This window comes from Rutidosis leptorrhynchoides, chromosome 8 (assembly GCF_046630445.1).
Source record: "Rutidosis leptorrhynchoides isolate AG116_Rl617_1_P2 chromosome 8, CSIRO_AGI_Rlap_v1, whole genome shotgun sequence".
NCBI lineage: Eukaryota > Viridiplantae > Streptophyta > Magnoliopsida > Asterales > Asteraceae > Rutidosis > Rutidosis leptorrhynchoides.
In genome coordinates this window covers 17,953,330-17,966,729 of record NC_092340.1, presented here as the reverse complement: position 1 = coordinate 17,966,729, position 13,400 = coordinate 17,953,330, and the positions used below count along the sequence as shown (strand labels likewise).

Below are 13,400 nucleotides of genomic sequence, written 5' to 3'. Positions count from 1 at the left end.
TCAGTGGACTCTCTTGGAGGCATGATCTTCAAAATAGAATAACACATCCGTTAGTACCAAGAATAATACTAGTGTCATAAAGGAATAGATCAAAACACGAAAAGACTAACCATTAAGATATTAGTCAACTAACACTATGAGTAATAACATGACAGTTATGATTGTTATAGAAATAACCATCACATGCATACATATTTTATGATAACATCATACAACATACATAGCACCTAACATACATGAACATATATTACGCATAATATAACATGCCAAGAGCCACAACATCAGAAATAAAACATGATAATGATAATAGATGTCATAAAAATAACCATCCATACATAATGAAAAATATCCCATAACAAAATCTTAATAAAATCCTCGGCAAAACGCCGTACATAACCCAAAATGTATGTATAAAAAGGACATTAAGTCTGATGAAATAGATAATCAATATGAATAATCACATCACATTCGCTTAGAGCGGGTGTGATAAGCTGGTCCAGCATGAGTCTCAGCAGGATCCTCATACTTACGCAACTTCCCTTTCACAACATCCAACTCTTCCTTCAACACACGAACAGTGCTCTCGAGAGCCTCGAACTTAGCATTAACTTCTCGATCACGCTTGCGGTTCGCATCCTCAACCCTATGCTTGAAAGTGATAAAGTTACCCATGTCGGCACGGATCTCGTCCATAACTTCATTATGTGGCAAGGTGCGCAAACAATCACTAAGGGCGTTAATACGTGTCACCTCATTATAAGCCCGGTTCATATGAGTAATGGTAGAAAAATAGTAATGAACAGGATCATCGATCTCTGGTTGATTAGCACGACGTCTAGCAGGAGACGGTGGAGCAGGAGCAGCAACAGAGTTATCGCTCGAAGTCGACATCTGCAAACAGCAAAACCGCAAACCACATACCAAAAAGATATAAAAGCTAATAATATAACTTATACGAAATGAAATGCATAATAATGCTATAGCAAAAAGGTCGGGCTGTAGACTAGACTCTAATGCACCCTAATAACCACGGGTTGACCACATTAAGACCGCCTAGTTTCCTACAACCAGAGCTCTGATACCACATGTGACGACCCCGTCAAAACACTTAACGGATCCGTCAGTTGGTCCCATAGCTTGATCGGACTTAAATGAATTAAATAAACAAAGTTGCATTCTTTTATTTCAAAATGTTGCCCAAAAAGGAAACAAACCCAAAATATGTAGTTTAAAACAACCCAACATATTAATAATCCAAAAGTTGACACAAAACCTTGCCAACAAACCCACAATTTAAATTATCCAAAATAGAATGCAAACTTAAGTTTCATAAATAGTTTCATAAAATCTGTCCAAATGCATGCAGACTCTTCTAACGACAGCGGAAGCATCAAATAACTCAAGTACCGGTGAAATCATGCAAGTAAACTGTCAACACAAAGGTTGAGTGAATTATAGGTTTAAATAAATAAGTAAACTTTAGACCACAAGATTTAAAAATGTTAGAAAACATTAAACATTATTCCATTATCAATGAGCCACCTGGTAACCACTTAACCCTTTATTTACCCTTGCCAAACACAATAAAAATATACACTTGGACAGTGTATCTACAACAAATTACGAAGTACTAAACATTCCGATTATAAATTGCTAGCGCGGCTAGCTCGAAATGGGGTTGTCAAACCCGATAGATCTATCCATAGGATTCGCGTTCACTGGTAGAAACCAATGATTACGGTTACCAGACTAGGGAATATTTTTGTCCAACTCACAATGAATAATTAAATTTAACTGTTACTTGTGTCTAACCGTAAATAAAAATCTGCATGTAATCACATCCCAAAAATATACTTTGAAAAGTATGTAAAAACGGGACTATAACTCACCTTAAATAGCAACTGAAGAAATCTCACAAACAAACGAACAGCAAGTAAAGTAGAGTGATCAAGAAAGATCACAACGCCGACCTATAAATAAAGCAGGTCGAAATAAATAACTAACTTAGGCCAAGTCTTAGTATGATAGCTATTGTACATGTTGCAAGTAGGCATAGAACATTACTCAGCAAGCATCGGTTTGATTGGAACAGCATAAGGACACACACTTTCTATTTTTAGAAAGTTTCTATTTTTAGCAGGTTTCCATTTTTGGAAAGTTTCTATTTTTGGAAAGTTTCTATTTTTGGAAAGTTTCCAAATTTAGAAAATTCTATTTTTAGAAAGTTTTGAAGTTAGGAAAGTTTCCTTATTTAGAAAGTCAACAGAAGTCAACTGAAAGTCAAAGTCAACCGAAAGTCAACTCAAAAGTCAACCTTGGTCAAACATAGTCAACATTAATTTTAAAAGGGTAAGTTATAATAATAACATAGGTTATAATGTTATTTAAAGTCAAAAGTGTGTAATAATGTCTTAACAATAGTTTAATTAAATAAAATGAATTATTAAAGTTAATATAAGTTGAAATGTTATAATTAGTATAACATAAGTATTTAATTAATTAATTAAATATTAATAATAATATAAATATTATTAATTTATAATAAATTTTAAATCATATCATAAGTATTATTAATTAATAATGAATTATTAATCATATCATAAGTTTCTAATTAAAATTATTAAATCATAAGTATTTAATAATTAAATTATAATTAAATAATAATTAAGTCTTATAATAATTAAATAATTATTTAATGTTTATTATAAGTCTTTTAATAATTTCTCAAAAACAAAATTAATACTTATCATAAGTATTTTCCTTTAATAATAACAGTATTACTAATCATAAGTTTAATTAAAATGTTAATTAAATTATAATTAATAATTAAATGATATAATAAATATTTATATCACAAGTTTTAAATAATAATAATTACTTCTTTTATCATAAGTAATTGATTAATAATGAAATCCATTAATTTTAACTTAAGTTTAGTCATTAACCATAAGTTTTAAGTTTAAAAGTTCGTCGGGTCGTATCTTGAGCCCCGGGTGTCGGTTTCGGGCAAGCCACATATGCAACTTCACCTACTCAAACCACCCGACACAATTATAAACTCAAGAACACTCCAAGAACAGTCCCTAGGTCGTGGATATCAGCCATGACAACATTTGGGAAATCAATTTACTCAAAACAGTAATTCGGGCACAACGGGTGAACCGTGGCTCGGATTTAGGTGACCCGAACATAAAAATTCGTCTCACCATCAGTTCTAACCAAATGACACACCCTAAAGACACCAAGGATGGTCACAAAGTCGGACCCAACCTTGTTCATGCCAAGAACACCTTTCAATCTTAAGCAAAAACCAAATTAAGCATATCTAGGGCTCCGGGAATCGAAACGACATGAATCCGGAGTCTAAAGTTAATGTCTTGATGAGAGGAACTCATTTATGTACTTTATTTTAACATTCATATCAGTTACAAAGTCAGAATATACGAATCAAACTGCTGTCCAAAATTTACAAACCGAAATCATATGCAAACGAGTAATTCTACGCATCCAAACAACATTACAACAACTAATATACATCATACTAATAATATAAACTCAAAATACAGAAATATAAATAAATATGAAAAGTTCTAGGGTTAGGGTTTATACCCTAATCGAGAAACGATCAACGTAGTCGCGTAGAGAAAGACGAGAGGAATCCGATTATGTGAACGATTTAATGATCCAAGTAATATATTGTTGATGGATGATGATGAATGGTGTTGGTGGTGGCGTCGCCCAAGGAAGAAGGAAAGAGGGAGGAGAGCAAAATTAATTAAGGTTTTTGATAAACTGGAAAGTGATAAGATGAAATCTCAAAAAAAAAAACGAAAACAAGGAGAAGTAACCCCCTCCCCCCCTTGGCTTCGGCCGAATTTGCATGGGGGTGGGCCCCATGGGTCCAATTTTGTTAAAAGTTAATTTCCTTGTGGCCCGAAATCCCGAACGAAGCCCGAAACGCGAAAACACGCTTACGCGATTAAAAATCCGGAAAGATAACAAACGCGCGACGAAAAATAAATATAAATACACCTAATAATAATATGACCTTAAAATATCATATTTAAAATATTTAGGATTTAAAAATCCCGAAAGCTCGACCGTTGGTTTAAAAACCGAAAAGATTCGCCGGATGGAAATCCGCGAGACGTAGAAACGTATAAATTAAAATATGAATACATATATTCACATAACACATAATAATTATATATATATATTATTACAAAAATAATAATATAGGTCATAGAAATGACGTGGCACACTAACAGTTAACGGTCGTTAAATAATTAACGGAAAAAGATAACGGAAAAAGTAGGGTCGTGACAGGAAGTGAGCTAGCAAACTTGAAAGTATTCTTGATTTTATGTAACTAGAACTTGTAGAATTTATGAAGAACACTTAGAACTTGAAGTTAGAACTTGAGAGAGATCAATTAGATGAAGAAAATTGAAGAATGAAAGTGTTTGTAGGTGTTTTTGGTCGTTGGTGTATGGATTAGATATAAAGGATATGTAATTTTGTTTTCATGTAAATAAGTCATGAATGATTAGTCATATTTTTGTAATTTTATGAGATATTTCATGCTAGTTGCCAAATGATGGTTCCCACATGTGTTAGGTGACTCACATGGGCTGCTAAGAGCTGATCATTGGAGTGTATATACCAATAGTACATACATCTAAAAGCTGTGTATTGTACGAGTACGAATACGGGTGCATACGAGTAGAATTGTTGATGAAACTGAACGAGGATGTAATTGTAAGCATTTTTGTTAAGTAGAAGTATTTTGATAAGTGTCTTGAAGTCTTTCAAAAGTGTATGAATACATATAAAACACTACATGTATATACATTTTAACTGAGTCGTTAAGTCATCGTTAGTCGTTACATGTAAGTGTTGTTTTGAGACCTTTAGGTTAACGATCTTGTTAAATGTTGTTAACCCAAAGTTTATAATATCAAATGAGATTTTAAATTATTATATTATCATGATATTATGATATATTAATATATCTTAATATGATATATACATTTAAATGTCGTTACAACGATACTCGTTACATATATGTCTCGTTTCGAAATCCTTAAGTTAGTAGTCTTGTTTTTACTTATGTAGTTCATTGTTAATACACTTAATGATATATTTAATTATCATATTATCATGTTATATATAATATAACAATGTATTAATATGCTTCATATATATTTAGTAAGACGTGGTTATAACGATAATCGTTATATGTATCGTTTCGAGTTTCATACGTCAATAGTCTCCTTTTTAAGTATATAACTTATTGTTACTATTTTTAATGAGATACTTGATTATCGTTATATCATGTTAAACATATATATTTATTCATTTATGTATCATCATGTCATATACAACTTATAGCGTTCGTGAATCATTGGTCAAACTGGGTAATCAGACGTTTACAAAATTTCCGTTTCAATTAACCAAGTCTTAACAAGTTTGATTACTTAACATGTTGGAAACATTTAATCATGTAAATATAGTTTTCATTAAACATATAATCATAGAAAGGTTTTGGAAAAGTTCGAGTCACTACAAAGTGTCAGTTTTATGAAACACAATATTAAAATCTATATAAAAGATTTTTTCACATAACCGGAGATCCAGATCAGAGGGATGGCGGATGGCCTTTGTGCGTGGGCGCAAATCCTTTATATTTGCGATCCGTCTGTCATAATTTCTTTTATATCGAACATGTTTCCATATCAACTAGTTAATTTTTCCGCTTGTGTTCGTAATTTGTGGATACCAAAAACTTGTGAGCAACACACTGTTTAAAAAATACCCACGACCTTAGATATTGTGAAGGCAAGACGCTATATTCGCTTAGGTTTAGTTTATATAAAATCTCGCAGGTAAAATCGCAAATAATTTTGATTACATATTGTAAATTAAAGTATATTAATTAATGCATAATTAAATACGACAAAACCGTGTAATTACACCCCGGGTTGTAATTGGGTTAACAAGTATATTGGCGGTTTGAGCATATTAATGCATACAATTACACCCCGGGTTGTAAGTATATTAATGCATACATTAATGCATATAATATATAGCGGATATCCACCTCGGTTTGAGTACCTCCCCAATCTACCTACTTTTAAAGTTATCCTTTTGTGTATGTATTTGGATTAACATGTATATTTGTGGTTCTCTGAAACGGGTTTTACGAAGTCACGGGTTGTAATTGCTCATTGTGGCGACGTGGCTACTATATATCCATGACCCGTGTGTGACCCGTTAACGAGTACAAAGTTTTCCTAGACGTAAACGTTTTTAAATTTAATTGCTCATAACGAGTACACATAAATCACGGGCTGTGAGTTTTTTTTCGGCATTGCTATCCTTAAGACTGGTTCATAATCAGCTATGAGTACTGTAATGCAGGACATACATGACTTACTTAGTAGTTGTTTATAGGGGTGTTCATTTACTGGTTTTATTCACAAAACCAACCGACCCAAAATGATTTGGGCGAAATGAGTTGGCTAATTTGATTTTAATTTGAATTTTATCCGAAAATGTTAAAATTTTTGGATTTGAGTTGAGTTCTAAAATAAACTTTTGTTTTCAAGCCGAAAAAACAAAAATGTGATTAAATTATGGTATATATATATTACTAGTATATTTGATTGATTGGTTTTTGTTTAAATTATATGCGTTTGATTTCATTTTAACGATTTACTTTATTATCAACTAACAAACTCACTCCACAATTTCTTATAGTTGACAAAGATGTCAATTTAATAAGCTCAATACACACTTAATCCTCTATGAGTTTGAATTTGGTTCAACTTAAAATCAATCCATGTAAACTGATTTTTTATTTGGTTAGTTATCAAAAATGAAAGAGCTCGTCGAAAAGAAGTATAATTAACAAAACGACCAACAAGCCTCATAACTACTCCCTCCGTCCCTAAATTATTGTCCAGTATTCCATTTTGGGATGTCCCAAATTAATTGTCTACTTCCATAAATAGAAAGGAAAGGAGATATTTCATTGGTGGATCTGGAGAGAGAAGATATTTCATTGGTGGAGAAATAAAGTTAGTGTGATTTTCTAAAACTGTGTGTTTTTTGTCTGGGGACAATTAATCTGGGACGGAGGGAGTACTATCTTTTCGAATAAAGAGAACCTTTCTCCTAACTTTTAAGTAAACAAGTACTCAATACATGTGAATATAAGGATCACTGGTCTTGGGGAAATATTAGATCGTATGTATAGGTAACGTGTCGAATTTAATGAATTTTCAAAATAGAATCCAAATTTCAGAAATCAACTAAATTATGAACCGTTGCTTGCTGTTTCAGTCATCAGTTATGTCTTCTCGATCGTACATCAATTATTTTGTGCACATTAGCTGTTTGTTGTAAAATTGCAACAATTTTAATTTTCTTGGTATTGAGCTTTTCTAACTTTTAGTAATACTCCAAAGTAAATTTCAACAATAGTTATCCATGATTCGATTCAACGGTTGACGTTGCTTGCTGCTTCAGTTGTCGTCGTCTCGTGGTACATCGATATCAATTATACTGTAACAGGTTTGGTTCTCTTTTATCTAGTGGTAATAGGCTAAAGTTCATGTGAATTTACCAATATTTGTTTGATAAATCACTATTCTCTAATAAATATTTCTTCCATCTCATATTAATAGTCCACAGATAAAAAATAAACAGTTTAAAAAAATTGACTGTCACATGTATTGTTTTTACTTTACAGTTTGACCATTTAATTTTTACCTATCATTTAATCTTATACTAGTCAAATACCCGCGAAATCGCGAAATTCTTTAAGAAAAATTTGTTTTGCTAAAGTCAAAACGGGTCTTGTACATGCCGATTGATTATTACACATCATATGAATAGTAATATGCCGAACTTGAAATAACATGAAATAATAATCAAAAGATTTAATACCGTTGGAACAGTATCCAATGCAAAATAATTGTAATATACAAATAAAGTTACAAATTCACAGACTTATTAAATAAAGTTACAAATATCGATGCAAATAAAATAATAAAGGATGTGATAGAATCACTAAATTATAGTTTGAGGCAAGATAATTTGGAAGAACTTATGAAATGGTTGAGAAGTTTTAAAGAGTTTCTAAATGCAAATTTTTAACTTTTAAGTAGTGATAAATCCCCAATTTTGTATAGAACTATCACAAGCATGCATTAATATGTTGTATTGTATTGTACAACTTATTAATCCATGTAAGGGTCTATAAAATTTGTTGTGGAAATATCACTTCTCGTAACTTTTGGGCTCAGATTTTTATCAACAATTGGTTTGATTATAGCAAATCAATGCCTTATGCGGTTATTAAACACTCACAAAAATCATCATGGTTATTTTAATCTATATAAGATCAATCAACATAATTTGGGTAAATACAGTAGAAATTAGAAATTAACCACTAAAACATATGTTTTACGACATAAGTTCGGTAAATACAATAGAAATTAACTAATGAAATTCTCTTAATATTGTATTACTAAAAATTTATCCTCAATGTAGCAATTTTGACCCATATTGGTCAAGGTATAAAGAAATGTAATTTCAGATGTGCTAACATCTAACTTGCACCAACGCGAATGCAGAGATTTTATTTTGAAATGTTACGAAAACAAATCATGAAGTTGATATAACCTCACAAATCAGCTAACCTCTATGACTTAAAGATATCACTGAATCTGAACCTTAGGAGAAAGGTTGCATCAGATCCAAAGGATCGGGGGTTTGGGACGATTGTAAAAACATCTTTAATTTTCACATGTAGTCAAGAACTCGCAGATATCCATTCATTAACTGCTGTTCTAGAGTAACCTGATCAAAAATATCATCACTGTATGCGACTAATCTTGTTCTTGAATATCTATCAGTTTATCTAGATTTGTAATTAGTGAACCTACCTAATACTTGCGGTTCTCGGAGTATCTAATATGTCTACACCAGCCCATACAATAATTATACTCATGTGCTTGCTGTATTCTCGGAGTAGAAGTTATTTCAATCTTAGGAAGATCACATGATATATTCATAGCTCAAGCAATTTAAGAATCAACAGTGAAAACATGTGCGTATGAATGTGCAAATATGCAGACCCTGTGCTTGCTGTATTATAACGTAAATTTAGAATATTTAACGCAAAGGTGTTTGTACAACGAAAACCCATATCCATATGTTCCAATGCATTACTTATTTTAACAGGTTATTCATCCCGCCCATGTCGCCACACCTTTAATTTACCTCCAATTTATGTGAGGTTCATGACCAAGAGAAAGATAGCAAAAAGAAAATTCATAATGAATACTTACAAATAATCACTTCTAGCGTTATAGTCTATGCCAGTGTGCTGCTACCTGAAAGCAGTAGCCCATGTTAACAAATCAAAAGAAATATGCTAGAAAGAAACCTATATCTAACTCGCCCAATTCGCCACCTCTGATGTTCACAAGTTTAAAGTTATTTTTTTCTTTTCAAAATAATGTAGACATAATAATTTTCAAACTTATCTTTATTGCTTGACTGAAAGCATTTGTGACTATGCCCTAATATCGAAGAGTGCAAACCCAAGAGCAACTACTTACAAAGCACCACGAAGATTGATTTCCTTACCAAACTTGCTAAAGATTGCCCTGATTCTATAACATTTACTCAATTAAAATTTTGTTGCAACAACTCAAAAGTATGCCAATCAAAGCCACAAAGCATGCCGATTGAAGCTGCAATGAGAAGTGAAAATAAATTAGGGTGTAAGCCCAAACTCTATTCTGATGAAATATGGAGTTACTTCTTAAAAAGATTATTCCTTAAATACCTATTTGTAAAAACTTCAAAGCCAGCAATTTTAGTAAAATGAGTCTCAAGGCATATGTTGATGAAATTGTCAAATGAAAATTTTTAGACAAAGACTCACCCGTCATAGTTCCCTCTGAACCCTACACAAAGACCATGTTTCGCAAAGTGGTTGATTGACTCCCATAACATCTTCGTCTAAGAACAACAAATGAAAGGTTTCCCAAAGTTATGCATCATATATCCAAGATCCAAACAAACTAAACATAAGAATATACAAACCCGCAACTTAATGCTAGACACTGCCGTAGTTAGAACAGATCATGGCGATTTTTTTCGTTGTAGTCTCCATCTACAACAACATGAAAGGAAAAAAAAAAACATAAATACATAATACTAACATTAAAAGGTACATAAAATGCTAAAATCATTCAAGGAAGAGCTTGTATTTTTATGTAGATAGAAAAATTACGTAGAATAAATGCGAAACGATTATTAGTTGTTTGAACTATATATTAAGAAAATCACACAACACATTATAACCAACTAATAACATGAAACATTTAAATGATTATAAGCATCCCTAAAAGAAAAAGAAACATAATCAGATACCTTCTGGATACTCTTCACGTCATGGATGAAGATGATTACGACAACAATGACGTTCTTGAATCGATTTTACCAAAATGGACCATCAGACTCATATCGGAATCTCTAATCGTTATGTGCATACTCACACAGTTACCATGGGTCTCATCACAACGCTTCTTCGAAAATTTTGCCTGCAAAAGAAACCGTAGAAAACTTGATGGTGTCAGAATCATAAAAAAGTGGAACCCATCCAGTCCATTTTTTGACGAATAAAGATGTGTGAGCTAATGCACATATCACAAGATAAACTGCAAGTTTGTTACCCAACTTACATGTTCACGGTTCAAGTGCACTTTTTGTTGCCAATGTGTTGATTCAGTTCTTCAAATATTCTGTCTACATGATTATAGTGATAAACTAATATATTAATTTACCTATGTTATGAAAGTTATCTTTGCACTGCAAATTGGTGAAGCGTGCCTCCTGACTCCAATCCTAGTGTAACCAACACCTAATAAGTTATAAGTAGAAAATGGGTGAAGCAACAAGTTAATATCACCAAGACACTTGAGTCAACTTAGGTTAGGTTTGATTGCTTATTGCAATTCAAATCATAAAAGCAGTTTACTGAACACGTAAAACGATTGGGACGTCGAATGTATGGCACCCTAGTTATCCAAATGTGTAACTATAATTTTGTGAAAAAGTGTAAATTAATCGAAAGAATAAGGCAACCTTAATCAACACACGAACCATACATTTACTTGAGATTTATACTGATACTGAATACTAAACAATAATTTTATGAAAATCATAAGTACCTATATGTAACAACTCATTAAGAACAGTGTATGAATCTAGATATCAAACAAATAATAATGATTAATTAGAATACTTTACCTTATGTAGATGTACAATAAGTTTACCTTCTACTTCATGTACAATAACTTCACCTTCTATTTCATTAACAATCATCAATCAACTAATAATTGCGTCAAAAGATCTACAATAGTAAAATCATATCATAAATTTGAGATTGATCTTAACTTACCTAACTCTAAAAAGCAATTGAACAATCAAACCCCCAATACCAAATATTTGAGCAAAAAATAATTAAATAAATAATATCAATCAAATTAAATCAATATGATAATTGATATCCGAATCAATCGTATGAGACCTAATTTCAATTTCATATTAAATAAAAAGACAAAAGTTGACATACCTGATGATGTAGAATACAGAACCCTAAAAGAATTGAAGAAAATTACCCGTAAGGATGATCTACTAATTTATCGAAATCAATTATATATAACTTCGTTCAACAACTTCTTCCTATGTGATTAGGTAAATTGAATTAACACTGAGACTTATGCCGAACTTCAGTAGATTGACAGAACGTCAGAGCAGTATTGAAAGAAAGATTAGGTTTTCAGCATCAATGTGGGGAGGTTAATTAAGTGGTAGATGTTGTAGATTACAATCAAATAAGAGGGTATTTTAATCATTTAACTGGATGATTAGCTACTCTAGTTTTTTTTTGTTAGCTAACACACAAAATGGATGGTTGTGATTAAAAGTTACTAATAATCCTATGGTCATAAAAGTGTTAGCTTCTTTAATTATGAGAGATAATGCTCCTCTTATAATGTTTAGAAGAGAAGAGATACTAAAGTTAAGGGCATAAAAAAATCTATCTTATCATTTTTATCTATTTGTGAAAGTGGACTATTAATTTGAAACAGTTAAAATGAAATACTAGACTATCAAGATGAGACGGAAGTATTACGAGTAAAACTTACCGTGATAATTTTTTTTCCCAAACTAAGTTACATCAGATACTTTCTAAATTCGAAAAATGATTCTAAGTTTTTTTTTTGACAAAATTTCATTCCTCGTCCCTGAACTTTACATCAAATTTGATTCCTTTTTTTTTTTCATCATTCGTCCCTAATGTATCACAATTCTACATCCCTCGTCATTTTTAGGGACGAGAGATGTAGAATTGACAGAAAGAAAAATGACGAGGAGTCGAGAAAAATGACGAGGGTTGTAGAATTGTGATACATTAGGGACGAGGGATGCACAAAAAAAAAGAAAAAGGACGAGGAGTCAAATTTGATGTAAAGTTCAGGGACGAGGAATGAAATTTTGTCTTTTTTTTTAATAGTAGTTCGAGATTACCCAGAGGGACAAAACGACCCAGGTGTTCATATCCCGCAGTTGCATAACCCGCCCCAATTGTTGCAAGGAGGAAACCCGGCCCAATCTTAGGCATGGACTGTAAAACCCCCCTCCCCCACCGCCACCTCAACGTGATGTGCGGAAAGCGCCCTTGTGTGGAATTCAAGGGTTAAGGGGCAACCTTGTTGATGTGCGTAGAGGTGTATACGAAATAATATTAATTTTTACTCGGAAATACTATTAAATACGATACAATTTTATACAAGTTATTTATTTATTTATAGAGTGAATATACCTAAACCTTGCTACAACACTTATAGGCAGTGTACCTAATCGTACAGTAATGTAGTTTTTAGTAGTCCACAGGGAACTAGCCAAGTTTAATGCTATATTTTTAAAACTAAATTTGTATATAAATATATATATAAATATAAGAAGTATTATTATTATTATTATTATTATAAAAGGATTTTTTACCGTTTAATGACCGGTTTGTCGATTTTATGTCTTAAGTCGCAGTTAATACCTAATGTAAAAAAAATTAATATATATCTTAATTTAAAGCATAAAGTAAATGACAATAATTAAAGTGCGATAAATTAAAGTGCGATAAATAAAATGACAATAAATAAAATTGCGATAATTAAAATGACAATAAATTAAAGTGCGATAATTAAAAGTGCAATTAAATATGATATAAAGGAATTATGCTTATTTAAACTTCCGTAATCATGATGTTTGACGTGTTGATTTTAGTTTATTACCATGGGTTAATTGTCCTTTGTCCT

The 13,400-nt window shown here is 31.7% G+C and overlaps 1 long non-coding RNA gene across 6 annotated transcripts; it reads right to left on the bottom strand.

Moving 5' to 3' along the window:
- Positions 1 to 8,456: 8,456 nt before the first annotated feature.
- LOC139861777 (uncharacterized) lies at positions 8,457 to 11,858 on the bottom strand. 6 transcript variants are annotated; one of them, XR_011763953.1, is made up of 6 exons: positions 10,761 to 11,315; positions 10,450 to 10,619; positions 10,120 to 10,189; positions 9,959 to 10,035; positions 8,952 to 9,764; positions 8,457 to 8,865 (listed from the first exon to the last, which is right to left on the bottom strand). It is a non-coding gene; the product is annotated as an uncharacterized lncRNA (long non-coding RNA). The 6 variants fall into 6 exon arrangements; XR_011763948.1 differs by lacking the exon at positions 8,457 to 8,865 and adding an exon at positions 11,700 to 11,858 and having other exon boundaries at positions 9,157 to 9,764; positions 10,761 to 10,939; XR_011763949.1 differs by lacking the exon at positions 8,457 to 8,865 and adding an exon at positions 11,700 to 11,858 and having other exon boundaries at positions 9,157 to 9,764; positions 10,863 to 10,939.
- Positions 11,859 to 13,400: the final 1,542 nt, after the last annotated feature.